Source organism: Vombatus ursinus, unplaced genomic scaffold (genome assembly GCF_900497805.2).
Source record: "Vombatus ursinus unplaced genomic scaffold, bare-nosed wombat genome assembly UNPS02014909.1, whole genome shotgun sequence".
Classification (NCBI taxonomy): domain Eukaryota; kingdom Metazoa; phylum Chordata; class Mammalia; order Diprotodontia; family Vombatidae; genus Vombatus; species Vombatus ursinus.
Genome location: NW_020954687.1, coordinates 17,384,246 through 17,405,172, shown reverse-complemented (window position 1 = coordinate 17,405,172; position 20,927 = coordinate 17,384,246).

The following is a 20,927-nucleotide window of genomic DNA, read 5'->3' as shown; positions in this document are numbered from 1 at the left end:
TTTAAACACAAGGCTGAATTTTTTGGGAGGTACCCTTTTGAAATATAAGCTGGAGTAAATGAGCATTAAGGTACCTTCCAACCCTCAGACTCTGTGAGTATAAATCTTACCTAATCAATATGTACGTTTTCTCTATCATGATCATCTTATGATGCATTCTAGTTTTATCAACAATTTTTAATCAAGAAGAAAACCCTTGCTCAATTTTCTTCCAAACATTATGGAAACAATGTAGCTCCACAGATACGTCTGCATCCTTTGTTTCAGAAATCCTATTGCTTAATGTACCACAAGGTAATCAAATGCAAAAGAAATTTCATATATAAACCAAAGTATTCACAGCAGCATTCCCTTATAGGAGCTTGGTGGCTCAGTAGATAGAGACCTGGGCCTGGAGTCAGAGAGATTCATATTCTTGAGTGCAAATTTGGCCTCAGACACTTACTAGCTGTGTGACCCTGGGAAAGTCACATAACCCTGTTTGCCTCAGTTTCCTCATCTGCAAAATAAGCTAGAGAAGAATATGGCATACCATCCTATTATCTTTGCCAAGAAAACCCTACATGGGGTCACAAAGAGTCAGGTATGAGTGAAAGGATTGAACAATAAGAACTTTCACAGAAGCATGTCCTGTGTTGACAAATATCTAAAAACAAGATAGATACAATTTATTATTGAATTGCTACACAAATTGTGATACATGAAAATAATGGAATATTATTACATTATAAGAAAAATAATATAAAAATTCAGGAAAGCATAGGAGGAGCTATTGAATAGTAAAACTAAAAAAATAAAATACACAGTTGCCAGACAATGAATGCAAATGAAAAGGAATGTGGAAATGAACTTCTCTGCATTCATTGAAGAAGTGGGGGAAGGGGGAAAATCTATGAAGTGGAGCACTGAATATGCTATTAGATTCAGTTGATGCCATGTGGTTGGTTTTGGGAAAATGATATTTTCTTTTCTTTGTTTTTTTTTCTTATAACGAATAGTTCTTTGGATAGAGAATGGGGAGATCTATTTTTTTAAAAGCAAAATCCTATAAAACCAAGTGATAAATACACACACATATTTAAAAAATAAAATCTCCACATATTCTCTAGATTCCTTCTCAACTTTTGAAAGGACTATATTCCAACACACCGCACCATCCTTTAAAATATTTAATTTCACCATCTTCATTATATCCTTTTCTTCCATAAAAGAAAGTTTTCCCCTCTATTGAGAACCCTTGTTTGATATTTCCATACCCAATTTCTAGTATCACTTTTATGAATGAAAAGGCTATCTATTTATTTTCCATTGTCTTCCTCCTAAGTTCCCTTTCTTCTCACTGGAGCCCTCATTTTTCCACTAAAATCCTTTGAATATTTTCATCAATACCATCCTACTAGAAAGTGTCTCCTCCTGACTCTTTAACTCTAATTAATTAGATACAATTAATTATTCACCTTATCCCAAAATTATTTTCTCCCTTTAATTCCATAATCCTATATATTGCTTATCTTCCAAGCTTTCTGAAAACCTCTTTTTCTACCTCATTGTAGTTCTTCATTTTTCCTCCTTCCTCCCCTTATACTTGAAGAATGAGCTTTTCCGTATCTAATCTTCTCAGTGAAATCTTATCCACTGTCATGACTTAAATTCTCCCCTATATTCAAGTAACTATAAAATCTGTATATCTGGTTCTTTCCTTGCACTGAAGTGCCAGTCCAGTCTTTCCAGCTGTTATTTTTAAATAGAGGGCTTCATTTACTTTATTTATCTATGTTTTTTTAAAAGTTTAACTGTATTTTATTTTCCCCAGTTACATGTCAAGAAAATTTTTAGCATTCATTTTCATAAGATTTTGAGTTCCAAATTCTTTTCTTTCCTTCTTTCCCCTACCCTCTTCTGAAAATGGTAGGCAGTTTGATAAAGATTCTTCATTTGCTATCATGTCAAAATATTTCCATATTAGTCAAAGTTTTGAAAGAAAAAAAAGCTCAAACAAAAAAAAAACACATGAGAAAAAAATTAAATAATTGAAAAAATACTTTTCAATCTGCATTCGGAGTCCATCAGTTCTTTATCTGGATATGGATAGCATTTTCCTCTGTAAGTCCTTTGTACTTGTCTTAGATTATGGTATTGCTGAGAAAAGCTGAATCATTCATAGGATCATCCCACAATGTTGCTAATACTGTGTACAATGTTTTTCTGGTTTTGCTCACTTCACTTTGCATCTGTTCATATGAGTCCTTCCAGGTTTTTCTGAAATCTGTGTGCTCATAATTTTTATAGCACAATAATATTCCATTACATTCGTATACCACAGCTTCTTCAGTCATTCCTCAATTGCTGGGTATCCCCTCAATTTCTAATATTTTGCCACCATAAAAAGGGTTGCTAGAAATATTTTTGTAGGTTCTGTTCTCTTTTTTATGTTCTCTTTGGGATACAGAGCTAGTAGTGGTATTCCTGGATCAAAGGGTACACACAGTTTGATTACCTGATAGGCATATTTCCAAATTGCTCCGCAGAATGGATGGATCAGTTCACAACTTGACCAGCAGTGCATCAGTGTCCCAATTTTCCCACATCCTCTCCAACATTTATCATTTGCCTTTTTTTGTCATATTAACCAATCAGATATATGTGAGGTGGTATTTCAGAGTTGTTTTAATCTGAATTTCTCTAATCAATAGTAATTTAGAACACTTCTTCATATGGATATATTATATATATAGGTATGTATATATATATAGTCCTCTAAATTTTATTTAATAGTTAATATTTAATATATGTATAGAATTAATATTTAATCAACAATTAATATTTAATTAAATTTAATTAGTGTTTAATATGTTTAATGTTTATATTAAATGCTATATATAATTAATATTTAATTATTTAATATATGTATGTATGCATATTTAATTAATATAATAATATTCAATATATGTGCACACACATGCACACATATATATACATATAATTTCATCTGAAAACTGCCTTATAGAGCTTTTGACCATTTATAAATTGAGGAATGGCTCAGTTATCTATATATTTGAGAGATGAGGCCTTTATCAGAGAGACTTGCTATTAAAAGTTTTTCCCAGCATTCTGCTTCCTTCTAATTTTCATTGCATTGGTTTTCTTTGTACAAAAGCTTTTTATTTTAATATAATCAAAATTATCTATTTTACATTTTGTAATGCTCTCTATCTCTTGTTTGGCCATAAATTCTTCCCCACCCCATATATCTGACAGGTAGACTATTACTTGCTCTTCTAATTTGCTTATGATGTCACCCTTTATTTCTAGCTCATGCACCCATTTTTACCTTATCTTGGTATATGGTATTAGATGTTGGTCTATATCTCATTTATGTCATATTGTTCACTAGTTTTCCCAGCATATTTTTTTCACATATTCTTTATCCCAAACTTGAGCTATTTGGGTTTATCAAACACAAGGTCACTATGGTCGTTGATTACTGTTTCTTCTTTACCTAATCTATCCCATTGATCCATGCCTCTTTTTCTTAGACAGTACAAGATTGTTTTAGTTATTACTGATTTATAATATCATTTTAGATCTAGTATGGTTAGCCCACCTTGCTTTGTATTGTTTTTTTTTACTAATTCTCTTAATATTCTTGATTTTTTTGTTCTTCCAGATGAATTTTGTTATTTTTTCTATCTCTATCAAATAATTTTTGGCAGTTTTTTGGTATGACATTGAATAAATAAATTGCTTTAGGAAGAATTGTAATTTCTGTTCTATGGCTTAGCCTATCCATGAACAATTGATATTTTCCCCAATTGTTTAGATTTGACTTTATATTGTAAAAAGTGTTTTGTAATTGTGTTCATATAGTTTCTGGATTAATCTTGGCACATAGATTCTCAAGTATTTTATATTATTTACAGTCATTTTAAGTGGAATTTCTCTTTCTAGCTCTTCCTAAAATTTATTGGTCATATAAAATAATGTTGATGATTTATGTGGGTTTATCTTACAGCCTGTAACTTTCCTGAAGTTGTTAATTATTTCGAACAATTTTTTTTAGATGGTGCTCTATGGTTCTCTAAGTATACCATCATATCATCTGCAAAGAGTGATAGTTTTGGACTTCCACTTCTGGGAGCCAAGATGGCAGAGTAAAAACGTAGTTGCTCTCACCCTCCCCTATCAACCTCTGAAAACCCAGAAAAATCATGCCAGAAAAAACCCTGGAACAGCTGAACCAGAAGAAGGATGGGGTACAGCAGTGCAGTAACCCAGGTAGCAAGAGGGATTAATGGGAAAGGACCGTCTTACCCTTGGGGAAGGAGAGCAGTATGGAACCAGGAGTTGCCTAGTCAGCTAGTGGAAAGACCCACTTTAGCACACTAGGAGGAGATTCTAGTGCCTTGGCATTCTACAGTAAATGTGTCTCCCAGTGCCTCAGTAAAAATAAGAGAAGCAGCAATACAAAGGGCCCCAGGCAGATAAGCACCCTGCAGCATTCATCTGAAAGGAGCTGAAGAAAGCAACCTAGAGTTGCCTGAAAGTTCCAGCCTTGTTGATTCCAGCCCAATACCAGGTAAGCTGTCAGAACCCTACAGCCTCCAACTGCCAACCAAGAGGAGATCCCAAAGCCTAGGTGGTAAAGCAGGCAAACACCAACAGCTAGACCTCTGAGTGCTTCAGTGAGGGCAGGGTAACTGGTGGAAACCAGCTCAGAAAACCACCAGGTGCCTCGGCACTCTACAACAAAAGAGTCTCCCAGTGCCTCAACAGAACTAAGTGAGGCAGCATTGCAAGGGGCCCCAGGCAGATAAACACCCAGCAGCATCTATCTAAAAGGAGTTGAACAAAGCTAAAGGAAAGGAAACACAGGCAACCTAGATTGCCTGGAAGTCCCAGCCTTGCTGACTCCAGCCCAACACCAGGTAAGCTGCCAGAACCCTACAGCCTCCAATTGCCAACATAAGAGACCCCAGCATACAAAGTCAGTGACCAAGACCTAGGCTCCCAACACAAGAAGCTTGGGTCAATGCCATCTGCTACCCAGCAGGAGAGCATAATCTCTTTAAAGGCCAGGGAATAAAGAAACACCATGAGTAAAAAGAAACACGGTAGATTCATATTGTGAGAAGAGTGAAGATCAAGACAGAAATTCTAAAGAGGACAACATTGTCATCAAACCCACATCTGCAACATCAAAAGGGAATATGAACTGGTCTGAAGGCCAAAAAGGTTTCTTAGAAGAGCTCAAGAAGGATTTTAAAAGTCAAATGAGAGAGGTAGATAAGTCCTTAAAAAGTATAATTGGCCAATTGGAAAAAAAGTACACTGAAGAAAAGAAGTCTCTAAAAAACACAATTGGCCAAATGGAAAAAAAAGTATGCCGAAGAAAACAAATCCCTTAAAAATACAACTGGACAACTAGAAAAATAGTACACTGAAGAAAACAAATCCCTTAAAAATACAATTCACCAATTGGACAAGAAAGTACAAAATCTAACAGAAGAAAACAATATGTTAAAAATTAGAATGGAACAAAAGGAAATTAATGACTCTATGAGAGAGCAAGAATCAGTCAAACAGAAACAAAAAAAATTAAAAAAGTAGATGAAAACGTAAAATAGCTCATGGGTAAAACAACTAATCTGGAAAATCAATCCAGGAGAGACAATTTAAAAATCATTGGCCTACCTGAAAATCATGATGAAAGAAAGAGCCTGGACAATATCCTTCAGGAAATCATAAAGGAAAACTGCCCTGAAGTCCTAGAACCTGAAGGTAAAATAACTATAGAAAGAATCCACCACTCCCCACCTGAAAGAGATCCCAAATTGAAAACTCCAAAGAATATAATAGCTAAATTCCAAAATAACCAGATTAAAGAGAAATTACTCCAAGCAGCCAGAAAGAAACAATTTAAATATCGTGGAACCACAGTCAAAATTACACAGGACCTTGCAGCCTCTACATTAAAAGACCATAGGGCATGGCAAAGGAGCTTGGAATACAGCCAAGGATTCACTACCCAGCAAAATTGAGTGTGATTTTCCAGGGAAGGAGATGGATATTCAATGAAATAGGAGACTTCCAAACCTTCCTGATAAAAAGACCAGAGCTCCACAAAAAATTCGATCTTCAAGTACAAGATTCAAGAGAGACATAAAAAGGTAAATGGGACAGAAAGATACAATATGTTGTTAATAAGGGCAAAATATTTACATCCCTACAAGGGAAGATGACACTTGCAACTTGAGAACTGTATTGTTATTGTACTATGTTAAAGGAGTATACATAAAGGGGGTGGATATAAGTTGACTTTGATATAATGATAAAAAAATTTAATCAAGTGGGTTAAATGGATCTAAGTATGTGGATTAGTCTGAGGTAAGAAAATGTACTGAGAAAGGAGGAGGCAGACAAGGGTAAATTACATTACAGGAAAAGACACAAAAATCTATTAGAGCAAAGGTAAAGAAGGGAGGGGAATGAGCATTGTTTGTACCTTATTCTCATCAGATTTGGTTCAAGAAGGGAATAATATAATCAGTTAGGTATAGAAATCTAACTTGCACTATAGGTAGTAGGAGGGAAAAGGGAAAAGAAAAGGGAGGGGGAATAGAAGGGAGGGAAGAAGCAGTAAGGGTAAAGGGGAAGAAAAGGGAAAGGAGGTGGGACTGAAGGAGGCGGTGGTCAAAAGCAAAATACTAGTGAGGTGGGGAAAGGAGAAAGGAGAAAGAAAAGCATATATAGGGGGGAAGAATGGAGAAAAAGGCACAGATAGTAATCATAACTGTGAATGTGAATGGGATGAATTCTCCCATAAAACAGAAGGGTATAGCAGAATGGATTAAAAACCATAATCCTACAATATGTTGTTTACAGGAAACACATTTGAAAAAGAGTGACACATACAGGGTAAAGGTAAAAGGCTGGAGCAAAATATATTATGCTTCAGCTGAAGTTAAAAAAAAGCAGGGGTAGCAAGCCTGATCTCAGACAAAACAAAAGCAAAAATAGATCTTATCAAAAGAGATAAGGAAGGAAACTACATCCTGCTAAAAGGCATCATAGACAATGAAGTCATTACTAAACGTCTATGCACCAAATGGCATAGCATCCAGATTCTTAGAGGAGAAGTTCAGGGAGTTACAGGAAGAAATAGACAGCAAAATTATACTAGTGGGAGACCTCAACCTCCCCCTCTCTGGACTCGATAAATCTAACCACAAAATAAACAAGAAAGAAGTTAAGGAGGTGAATAGAACATTAGAAAAGTTAGGTATGATAGACCTCTGGAGAAAACTGAATGGGGATAGAAAGGAATATACTTTTTTCTTGGCACATACACAAAAATTGACCATGTTATAGGGCATTAAAAACCTTACAGTCCAATGCAGAAAGGCAGAAATATTAAATGCATCCTTTTCAGATCATGATGCAATAAAAATCAAATGTAATAAAGGGCCGTGGAGAGATAGACTAAAAGATAATTGGAAACTAAATAATCTAATCCTAAAAAATAATTGGGTCAAACAACAAATCATAGAAACAATCAATAATTTCATTCAAGAGAATGGCAATAATGAGACAACATACCAAAACTTATGGGATGCAGCAAAACAGTTCTTTGGGGAAGCTTTATATCTCTAAATGCTTACCTACATAAAACAGAAAAAGAGGAGATCAATGAATTGGGCATACAACTTAAAAAACTAGAAAAAGAACAAATTAAAAATCCTCAATTAAACACCAAATTAGAAATATTGAAAACCAAAGGAAAAATTAAGAAAATTGAAATTAAGAAAACTATTGAACTAATAAATAAAACTAAGAGCTGCTTTATGAAAAAAACAATAAAATAGATAAACCTTTGGTTAATGTAATTAAAAAAAAGAAAGAAGAAAACCAAATTACTAGTATCAAGAATGAAAAGGGTGAAACTACCACCAAGTAAGAGGAAATTAAAACAACAATTAGGAATTATTTTGCCCAAGTATATGCCAAAAAATTTGACAATCTTAGTGAAATGGATACATATTTACAAAAATATAAATTGCCCAGATTAACAGAACAGGAAGTAAAATACTTAAATAACCCCATCTCAGAAAAAGAAATTGAACAAGCCATTGATGAACTCCCTAGGAAAACATCTCCAGGGCCAGATGGATTTACATGCAAATTCTATCAAACATTTAAAGAACAATTAATTCCAACACTATATAGACTATTTGGTAAAATAGGTGAAGAGGGAATCTTACCAAATTCTTTTCATGACACAAATATGGTGCCGATACCTAAATCAGGAAGAGTCAGAACAGAGAAAGAAAATTATAGACTAATTTCTCTAATGAATATGGATTCAAAAATTTTAAACAAAATATTAGCAAATAGATTACAGCAACTTATCACATGAATAATGCACTATGACCAAGTAGAATTTATACCAGGAATGCAGGGCTGGTTCAACGTAAGGAAAACTATCAGCATAATTCATCATATCAACACCAAAACTATCAGAAACCACATGATCATCTCAATAGATGCAGAAAAAGCTTTTGACAAAATACAACACCCATTCCTATTAAAAACACTAGAGAGGATAGGTATAAATGGAATCTTCCTTAAAATAGTAAATAGCATCTATCTAAAACCTTCAACAAGCATAATATGCAATGGGGACAAGCTAGAAGCATTTCCAATAAGATCAGGGGTGAAACAAGAATGTCCATTACCACCACTGTTCAATATTGTACTGGAAACATTAGCTTTAGCAATAGGAGAAGAAAAAGACATTGAAGGCATTAGAATAGGCAAAGAAGAAACAAAGCTATCACTCTTTGCAGATGACATGATGTTATACTTAGAGAATCCCAGAGAGTCAAGTAAAAAACTACTTGAAATAATAAACAACTTCAGCAAAGTTGCAGGCTATAAAATAAACCCACATGAATCATTGGCATTTCTATATATTACCAATAAAGCCCAACAGGAAGAGATAGAAAGAGAAATTTCATTTAAACTAACTGTAGACATCATAAAATATTTAGGAGTCTACCTCCCAAAACAAACCCAGGAACTCTATGAACACAATTACAAAACACTTTTCATGCAAATAAAATCAGATCTAAATAATTGGAAAAACATCAGTTGCTCATGGGTAGGCTGAGCTAATATAATAAAAATGACAATTCTACCCACACTAATTTACTTATTCAGTGCCATACTAATCAAACTACCAAAAAAACTATTTTAAAAAGTTAGAAAAAAATAATAACAAGATTCATTTGGAAGAACAAAATGTCCAGAATATCAAAAGAACTAATGAAAAGAAATGCAGGGGAAGCCTAGTCATTCCAGATCTTAAATTGTATTATAAAGCAGCAATCATCAAAACTGCTTGGTACTAGCTAAGAAACAGAGTGGTGGAGCAGTGGAATAGGTTAAATATACAAGACACAGTAGTCAATGACTATAGTAATCTATTATTTGATAAACCCAAAGACCCCAGCTTCTGGGATAAGAACCCACTCTTTGAAACAAATTACTGGGAAAACTGGAAAAGAGCATGGCAGAAAGTAGGCATAGACCAAAATCTGACACCATATACCAAAATAAAGTCAAAATGGGTTCATAATTTAGAGATAAAGGTTGATACTATAAGCAAACTGGGAGAGCAAGGAATGGTTTACCTCTCAGATCTATGGAGAATAGAAGAATTCATGACCAAACAGGAGATAGAGAACATTACAAAAGCAAAATAGATAATTTTGATTACATTAAATTGAAAAGTTTTTGCACAAACAAAGCCAATGCAACTAAGATTAGAAGGAAGGTAGAAAATTGGGAATGTCTTTTTACAACCAGTTTCTCTGATGAGGGCCTCATTTGTAAAATATATAGATAACAAGCCAAATTTATAAGAATACAAGCCATTCCCCAACTGATAAATGGTCAAAAGATATGAACAGACAGTTCTTAGATGAAGAAATTAAAGCCATCTATAGTCATATGAAAAAATGTTCTAAATCTCTATTGATTAGAGAAATACAAATCAAAACAACTCTGAGGTACCACATCACACACATCAGAATGACCATCATGACAAAACAGGAAAATGGTAAATGTTGGAGAAGATGTGGGAAAAATTGGAACACTAATGCATTGTTGATGAAGTTGTGAAATGATCCAACCATTTTGGAGAGCAATTTGGAACTGTGCCCAAAGGGCTGTCAAAATGTGCATACCCTTTGACACAGCAGTAGCACTTCTAGGTCTATATCCCAAAGTGATCACACAAATGGGAAAAGGACCTACATATACAAAAATATTCATAGCAGCTCTTTTTTGTGGTGGCAAAGAATTGGAAATTGAGAGGATGCCCATCAATTGGGGAACGGCTGAGCAAGTTGTGTTATATGAATGTGATGGAATACTATTGTGCTATAAGAAATGATGAACAGACTGACTTCAGAAAATCCTGGAAAGACTTGCATGGACTGATGATGAGTGAAGCGAGCAGAACCAGGAGAATGTTATACACAATAACAGCCATGTTGTGTGATGACTAACATTGATAAACTTAACTCTTCCTGGCAATACAAGGATCTAAGACATCTCCAGAGGCCTTGTGATGGAAAATGCTATCCACACCCAAAGAAAGAACTATGGAAGCTGAATTGCTAATTTTTTTCCTCTTCTGTTGTGTTTTGTTTCCTCTTTCTGATGGTTCCTCCTATTGTTTTTAATTTTTACTTAAAACATCACTAATGTGAAAATATGTTTACTATGAATGTGAATGTATAGCCTATATCAAATTATGTGCCATCTTGAGGAGGGTGGTGGGGAGGAAAGGGGAGAAAAATTTTAAACTCAAAAGCACATGGAAGTGATTACTGATAAATCAAAATAAATTAATAAAAAAACAAAGAGTGATAGTTTTGTTTCTTCATTTCCTGTTTTAATTACTTCAATTTCCTTTTCTTCTCTCATAGCCATTATTAACATTTCTATTAGTATATTGAATAATAGTGGTAATAATGGGCATCATTGCTTTACCCCTGATCTTAGTGTAAAGGCTTCTAGATTATCCCCATTACAGATAATGTTTGCTAATGGTTTTAGATATATCCTGATTATCATTTTAAGGAATGCTCCCTTTGTTCCTGTGCTCTCTAGTGTTTTTTTTAATAGTAATTGGTGGTTTATTTTGTTAAAAGCTTTTTCAGCATTTATTGAGATAGTTATATGATTTCTTCTGGTGTTGTTATTGATATGATCATGTATGTTGATAGTTTTCCTAATATTTAACAAACCCTGCATTCCTGGCATAAATCCCACCTGGTCATAATTATCCTGCTGATAAATTGTTGTAATCACCTTGCTAGTATGTTCTTCAAATTTTTACATCAATATTCATTATGGAAATTGGTCTTTAATTTTCTTAATCTGCTTTTGCTCTTTCTGATTTAGATATTACTGTTATATTTGGGTCATAACATGAGTTTGGTTAGACTCCTTTTTCATAATTTTTTCCCAAATATTTTATATAGTACTGTAATAGGTTGTTCTTCAAATCTTTGATAGAATTCACTTATGAATCCATCTGGCCCTGGGGGTTTATTTCCTGGGGAGCTCATTAATGGGTTGTTTAATTTCTTTTTTTTTAAATGGGGCTATTTAAGTATTTAATTTCCTCTTCTGTTAATCTGGGCAATTTATATTTTTGCAAAAATTCATCCATTTCACTTTGATTGCCAAATTTATTGGCATACAGTTGGGGAAAATAGCACCTAATTATTGTTTTAATTTCCTCTTCATTGGTGGTGAATTCACCCTTTATGTATTTGGTACTGTGCATTTGGTTTTCTTCTTTCTTTTTAATTAAATTAACTAATGGCTTATCTATCTTAATTTTTTTTTCATAAAATATGCTCCTAGATTTATGTTATCCCAATAACATTTTTTTACTATACATTTTGTTAATCTCACCTTTGATATTCAGGATTTCCAATTTTGTGCTCAATTGGGAATTTTTAATTTGTTCTTTTTCCTAGGTTTTTTTAATTGCATTCCCAATTCATTGATCTGTTCTTTTTCCATTATGTTGATGTAACAATTTAGAGAAATCAATTTTCCCCTAAGTACTACTTTGGCTGCATCCCATATATTTTGGTATGTTGTCTCACTGTTGTTATGTTCTTTAATGAAATTATTTCTTATTTTCCAGGTGCTTTTGACAATTCCTCTCAATAATTTTATGAAATAACTTTCTATCCACAAGTGAATAAAAAATACTAACTATTCACCATTGATCTAAGAAGACCTAAATAAGGTACCCTTGGCAATGATCCCTTCAGATATACAGGTTGATGGAGGTCCTTGATATGGTCTGATTATCCTCCCCAGAGAATCAGACATTTCTCCTCTCCTGACCTGATACAATCATTAATCACCAAAGTAATCAAGAATCCTCTCCACTAGGTTCCCTATATTTAAAACACATAATAAACATCAGCAGAGATGACTTGAGAATGAGATTTCATGCCATTTGACAGATGATGCTTCTATCTCACCTTTTGAACCATTAAGAGTCAGCAGTATTTTGTCTACAGTTTAATGCTGCCTTCTTTATTGTGCAATGAATAATGTTCACTCATTATCCTGGAAATGAGCGATTAACTTAAGGAGACATTACAAGTATAGAGAATTTAATACTAAGAAATATGAATTTAGAATGTAGACTGATTTGCCATGGTATATTTTCTGTCATATATCGAGAATGTTTTAGCCTTTTGATACACCATATCATTTTCTTCACTATTGATTTTTGTCCCCATTTGGCAAAGAACTGCTTTGTCAACTTTTCACATCCCTCAGTGTCAATCAAGACTTCTTTGATTATTCAATGAAAAGAAACATTTCCTTTCTCATGGGAACTTTAGTAAGTAGGTCATTCCAGCAATAGGAACATCCTTACATAGTGTACCTGTCAAGAGAGAATTGTGCTAAAAATTTGCCAGTCTATCCAGATGAGAATTGAAAAGCTTGTGTTGAATATCCAAACTTTACTTTTCATATTTTTAAATCTCAAAATTGAACTGCAAACTTTAGAAGTTTTTTTCAACTTTTTTAGGGAGAGACAGGTGAAGGGGAACAACAGTTTAATTGCATCTGGAGAAAACACTGTCCAAGAAGCCAAAAGAGATCAAAGAGGAGAATTTGAGCCCATCTGCGAAATAAAAACTGTTAACCCTCTTTCTTTCTTTCTTTTTCTTTCTTTGTTTCTTTTTCTTTCTTTCTTTTTCTCTTTCTTTCTTCCGTCCTTCCTTCCTTCCTTCCTTCCTTCCTTCCTTCCTTCCTTCCTTTCTTTCTTTCTTTCTTTCTTTCTTTCTTTCTTTCTTTCTTTCTTTCTTTCTTTCTTTCTTTCTTTCTTTCTTTCTTTCTTTCTTTCTTTCTTTCTTCCTTCCTTTCTTTCTTTATTTTTTATAATAGAAGTATTGTGGAAAAGTTGAAACTTTCTACCTAGAGAAATCTTGACATCTTGAAGCACAGAGAAGGCTTTTTCACAAATGTATTTTGAAGTAAGGCTGTCCCAGGTAGGGATATTGTTGTATATTTTACCCTCCCAAAGTTCACCTGCCATCTATTGATATTGCAAGTTTCACCTTCCCTCATAACAAATATTACTTTCTCTTGTCAAAGTCAGAAGATATTTTTAATGTTATAACAGAGTGAAAATATTTCTGAATGGTCCCTACAAGATATGGACCTATTCCCTACCTCCAATCCCTTTATTCCAATATCAACATTGACCTGTCACTCTTGCTTACTCTTCCAGAAATGACATTTGGGTAACTTAGGTAACTCCTTCTTCCTACTACCCAATTTTCTTCCCTCATTTTTCATTAATACTGTCCCTTTCCTGGTCCTTTTTTATTCTGATGAGAGAGAGAGAGAGAGAGAGAGAGAGAGAGAGACAGAGATGATTCTTTGTATGTTTATTTACTACTGTATATGTCTGCTTAGAAAAAAAGAATATTGTGCCTATAAAAATGTGTGACGGAGAAAGTGACCTAAGTTTGATTACACTCAAGCTCAAAATCACTGTTAGGAGCTATGAAAACCAATGTTTTGTTGGTAAATGTCATCATATTTGTAAAAAAAATGCAATTTTGAAGGAACTCAAAATTTTTACATAAGTATATACTTGCCTATTTGAAAATCAAAAAAATTTTAATCTTGGTGAGATTTCGTACAAATTAACTTCAGTTCTAAAGTAATATCTGTAAGCTAGGCATGTAATTCATAAATGTGAAATATTAAGCATATACATCTAGAAAAGTCTTGGGATACCAGAACTGTTCAAATGCACAGTAATGTAACACCTTAGTACTGGATTTTCTTCCCTTTCTTTCCTTTAATTCCTTTATTATTCTGTATCTAATATGGTTGCCTCACTAATTACCTGATTTTTAAAATATGTTTTAGGCTAATTTCTATTTTTTGCTGGTGACTTCTAGAAATACATAATGTATTGAAATGATGCCATATATGTAGTGGGAAGTGAGTAAAAATTCAGTGGCTATGAACAAGTTTCTTATGTAGATTTGCATTATAGGTAAAATTATATCTTCCTTAGTCACTCCTAAATAACTACATAAGAGTCATGAGTCTAGCAAAAGGCTATTAGTTCTGGTTCCTGAGATCAATTTTATAAAGATCAATCACTTCATTTTGCTGGGGATATTTAGCATCAGGTATAAAAAAAATTCAGATGATTGGTTGAAATTTTCACTTTCATTTGGAAAATTTGGCATTATGTAGCCACAGTCATTCAAATTGTCTGTTGATCATTAGCAACAGGATTTAATGATAGACCGATTGCTATAATGCAACTCTTATACCTTGGAAAGGGGGATTAGACTATTTCTAATTCATTCAAAGGAATCTAATATAGTAGATTACTCAAATCCATATGAAACAAAATGTCTGCATTAATTGTTCTTGGAGACAAGGTTCTAGAAAGGTAAAGAGGTATTGCAAATAACAAGAAATTTCAAACTGAGAGAATATATATATATATATATTATATAATATATGTGAGTATATTATATATATATATATATATAATCAGTATGATTACAAACCATATGGAAATCAAATAGAAAAAAAGACCTTTCTTCTCCCGGTAAACTGAAGCATGGCACAAATATTATTAACTTAGAAAAAAATCCACAGTAAAAAAAATTACATATTTAAGTAAAACTTTAGATTACTGTCAAATAGATACTCCTAAAGCATGTCCTAAGATGGACATGTCAGTCCATCTCCACTGCTCAAGCAGCTTCAGTTATTCCATATTGCTTCTAGCATCTAGAAAAAAAAAGTATATATATATATATATATATATATATATACCTCTTTCTTTCTATCTTTAAAGTCCTTCACAATATAGCTCCAAACTCTTTTCTGACTAATTTCACATTATTCCCCCTCAAGCATTTTATACTCCAGTCAAACTGGAGACCTCATTTTTAGGAGGTCTACCACCTATCTTAGGCTATCATAGCTTTGCCATAGCCATGTCTCCTCTTTTCTGCCTACTAGAATCTTCAGCTCCCTTAAACCTCACTTTACTTGCCTTCTCCCATAAGAGATATTTCCTGATTGCCCAAGTTAATACTCCCACCCCATACAACTACATCAAATTACTTTGGATTTGTTTTAACATACATTACATATACTTATCCATGTGCATGTTACTCCCTGCCCCAGGAGAATGTAAACTCACCTGAAGGCAGGCATTGACTGATTTTGAAGAGGAGAAAGATGATGATGATGATGATGATGGTGATGGTGGTGGTGGTGGTGGTAGTGATTATGATGACATTTATACTGTATTTGATGGTTTACAAAGCATTGTACATATGTTAGTTCATTTTTTGTCATTTTTATCATCAGTACCTAGTATATACTAGATACTAAATTATACTTCCAAAATTTAATTGAATAATGCAATTATAAAGAATTTCAGAGGTTCTCCTATCTGGGACTATTGAATACATAGTATAGACTCTATAAAATACCTTACAGTACTTTCTGATTTGCCAATACTTTTTCTATCATGTGGCACCTATAACTAAACATATGACTCTGGATATGGTATGATCATAGCAAAGTACTATGGCAAAGGTGGAATACTATAATTTTTATTTTGGAAATCTAGAGGACTAGCACCTCTGGTGTAAGGGCTGGCTGATCCATTTTCAGGGTTGCTAATACATCTTTAATGTCCACCTTTAAGTCAACTCTCATCTGTGGTTCCAAGAAGCTGTAGCATATACAGTAGCCATATCACAGTAAAACTGTCTTAATAGATAGGCTAAACCAAGTTAAAGGAAACTTAGAGGCCAAACTGATGAGTTAGGGAGATATTTACCCCAAGCATGTAAAGACTTCCCTAGGTGGAATGGGTAGATAAGAATAATTTATTACAACAGCCATGAAGGCAGCTAAAGCAGGTTCTGTGGAATGCTTAGAGCATGGTCAGATGTCATCCAAGGTCATCCATTGCATCCTGGGCTATCACCATTAATCCTGGCTTTTGTATTGACATAGGACTTTGATGACTAAAAGAGAGTTAGGCAGATGACTGTGCAGCTCTGTCTCACTATCACCCCATAATGTCATTGGTCCTCTTCAAAAATGAAGGCTGATAAAGAAAATAGCTTAAGGTAAATTTATCTGTCAGGTCACAGTGCTGACCAATGTTGAGCATACAGACTGCTAAAGCCATAGTCTAAAAACCATGTGAATTGCTCTCTCTCTCTCTCTCTCTCTCTCTCTCTCTCTCTCTCTCTCTCTCTCTCTCTCTCCCTCTCTCTCTCTCTCTCTCTCTTTCCCCTCCATATACATATATATGTATATATATATATATAGAGAGAGAGATATGTATATATGTGTATATATACTATCTATCTATTTATCTATATATATATATATACATAGAGAGAGTCTATAATCTACTCATAGTATTTTTTTTTATTCAAGAGTTGGACTTTGCATTTCTTCATATCAAAGTGGTCAAATGACATGTTGATCTTCTTGGATGATCACTCCTTCACTAAGTGCTTGCAAATAATCTCTTTGATAATATACTTTACAGTTTTCCTAGAAATCAGTGTTAAGATTCTGTAATAATTTGAAGACTGTCTACTTTCCCCATTCAAAAATGGGAAGAAATGTTCCAATATTGTACAGAATCATAGAATCTTGCACCTGAAAGATATTTCAGAGTCGACCTAGACATCCATTAGACACAGAATTGACCAAGAATTTCTCTTATAATGTACCCAAAGAGTAGTTGCTTAAACTTCATTTAATGAACTTTAGTGAAAAGGAAAGACGCACTTTGGAATAACTCTAATTGTTTGGAATTTGTTTTTTTCCTTATTTTATCCTAAAAATCTGTCTCTTTGCAGCTTCTATCTAGTAGTCTCTTTGTGATAAAGCACAATAAGTCAAATCATTCTTCCTTATGTAAAAGCTTTTTGTTATTAGAGGCATCTCTAATAACCCTCAGAGGCTTTCTCTTATTCAAGTTGAACATTCAATTCAGTTCAATAAAGATTTAAGCACCTACTTTGTGTTAGTCTACATGTTAAGAGTACAAAGGCAAAAATGAAATTGTTTATGCCATCTTACTATGCTTGGAATTTTTTAATCGTAATAACAATACCTAATATTTATAGGGAGATTTAAGTTTTGAAAGTAATTTATAAGCTTTATCTCATTTGATCTTTATAACAATCCTGTAAATGGGTGCCATTCCCCATTTTACACATAAGAAGACTGAGGCTGAGGTAGCTTAAAAAGACTTAACCAAGGTCATAAAGGGAGAAAGACTTAGATGAAGAATTTAAATTCAAGTTTTCCTTATTTCAAGGCCAGCATTCTATGCCCACTCCAAATTTAAACATTTCTTCTTCCTTCCTTCCTTCCTTCCTTCCTTCCTTCCTTCCTATCTTCCTTCCTTCCTTCCTTCCTTCCTTCCTTCCTTCCTTCCTTCCTTCCTTCCTATCTTCCTTCCTTCCTTCCTTCCTTCCTTCCTTCCTTCCTTCCTTCCTTCCTTCCTTCCTTCCTCCCTCCATCTCTCTCTGTCTCTGTCTCTGTCTGTCTGTCTTTCTCTCTCTCTTCCTTTCTTTTTAAGGAGAATATATTTTCAAAACATTGATTTTTTAATTCATAATTTCACTACCGTATTTTTATTGTCTCCAATAATTTTAACCACTTTTCATATTGTAAGATTTTTAAGGTCTTTGAGTATATCTGAAGAGACTTAGTTTGAGGAAGAACTATAAACAGTGGTGCCCTTTTCACTTGTCTCCTCTCCCCCCCCATGTCATATTGCTTGGATAAACTGGGAGTCAACAAGTATAGTAATTCCAATGAAATGGAGCACCATCAGGCCTTACAACTTGTCCTACCACTATGTCCAGGATTTTTTAATATATGAACCACTATCTAGTTATGACTCCTCCATCTTTTACTATACTAGTGAGGTTGATTTTTTCAAAGTTATTAATTTTGTATTTATCCTTATTAATTTTCATCTTATTAAATCTGTTCTATTGTTCTACTTTTCCAAGGTATTTTTGAATCCTCATTGCATTTAATTTTTGATCTATATCTCCTACTCATATGTTATAAGCAAATTTGGAAAATATGCCATCTATGCCTAGATATCATTATTTAATCACCAATGATAAGTCAAATATCATATCTGCAAATTTTCTTCAATAGGATGCACACACACAGATATATACATATATATGTATATTATAAATTATATATATACATATTTATATGTATATATATAATTTTTCCATAGGATGTGATTAATTGGTTCCTGTTGATTTTTACTTACCACCACACTCATTTCTTCCTTGGCTATTGAATTACTTCTTGAAAGCCCACACCATTCTTGCATTGGTAAGTTCCTCCTGGGATCACCATGGAATCTGGGCTTCATCTCTCTCCCCCTTCCTGGGTTACAAATTTAGAAATCATATCTTACTGCTTTTTTATCCAGAAAATTTCCTCAGCAGTTAGAGCCTTCTTTCCTTGCAACCTACCACCTCCCTGGAGGTGGCCTTCTCTAAATAAAATAAAATAATAAATAATAACAAATATAATAATAAATAATAAATAAAATAAATAATAAAAAATGTCTCTCTATAAGACCCACCCTATGATTTTTATTTCCTACCAGTTTTTTTTCTGGTTTCTAAAACCAAGTTCCTTGCATCAGTTACCTAGATGTTTGAACCATGACACCCCATCCTTTTCGGCTTCCTTTTGTATATTGTCTCCTCCCAAAAGAATGCAAGCTACTTGAGGGCAGGGGATGTTTTCCTTTTTACTCGTATTTGTATTCCCAACACTTAGCACAAACCTGTTACATAGTAAGTACTTAATAAATATCTCCTTCCTTCCTTCCTAACAATTTTTAATTTGCTCCTACAAATGCAATGTAGTCAGGAAGAAATTAGGTTGAAATTTCATTTATGATACTTAAAATTAGTGTTTGATGAACATTGACAAGTCACTTAATTTCTCTCTGTTTTTCATTCATAGAAGGAGGATGCCAATAATCATGATACTTATCTCATTGATTTTCTATGTGTTGCATATACTTTTTGACCTTCCATCAAATACCCTAATTTCCCATTTGTTTAATCTATTCAACTCCCTTGACTTACTTCTCCACTTCAGCTACACAGTGATATTTATACCCTTGACCATACCATCACATAATATGTATGTAGACATGTGTGTATATATATTCATTTCCATAGTCGATAACTCCAAAACTCCCATCATTCTATAGTAATCTTTTATCATTCCATTTTCCCTATCTCTTATTGATTCTATAGTACCTAATTTTCTTCTTCACCATGAATCCTGATGCTTCCATCTTTCAGTACTTTCCTAGATAATTTTAATATTTTGACTACACTCTCCTGCCTTCTTAATTATGAGATTTCATTAAGCCAGTTGAAGTCACTATTGTCCTCTACTCTCAAATTTCTAGTTCTATTGTGTTATCATTGCTCAAACCATGTCAAAAGTCAGCATTGGGTTAACTATTCATTTGCTTTGCTACTACTCACTTGCTGCTAGAAAGAATTTAAAGATGAGAACTTAACTTAAAGAATTGACTGTGTGAGTAGAGATGGGAATGAACTGAAAAATTAAGTTGAAGGCAAAGATGTCAAGATCTGACAATGTGGATCAAGAGAGACACTGATGTCTTCTAATGAAAGAAAGGACTTGGAAAGGAGACAAAGACATGAAAATACTTGAGAAAAGGAAGGAAATGACCTGGGGGTTGGTAGGCCACACATAAGCATATTTGTATGTGGTGAAAATAGTAATATACTGCTTTTCAAAAAAGTTGTGGTGACAAAGAGAGATGTTGGAAGTGACATTGGGCCCAACTACTTAGTATTCTTACTTACCCCTTCAGGATTTATTTGTTAGAGGGTTGTGGTTTGCGAACAAGAACAACACCTGCTGGAGAAAATAACCAGCAATGAAGTATCATTTGGAGGAAGCAAGGTTTCAGTGAGCTCAAGTAAATGGGATGAGTCTATAATTAAGAGGCTTCTTATTATGGGAAAAATAATCCAGAGAGCAGAGTGGAGTGGACTGAGGTATTTGGAGGACAGAGTTGAGGCAGATAGGGAACAGAGAACAAGGGGCAGAGGTTGAAGGCATTTTGCTTTCAGCTAGCTCTTTGGAAACCAAACCCATAGTTACATACTGAAATTCTTGTCCTTAGAATTTTACCTCCTTGAGAGTTCTCTTTCTTAAAAAAATAAAACATAATACCATTTTTTTCTAATTACATGTAAAGATAATTTTCA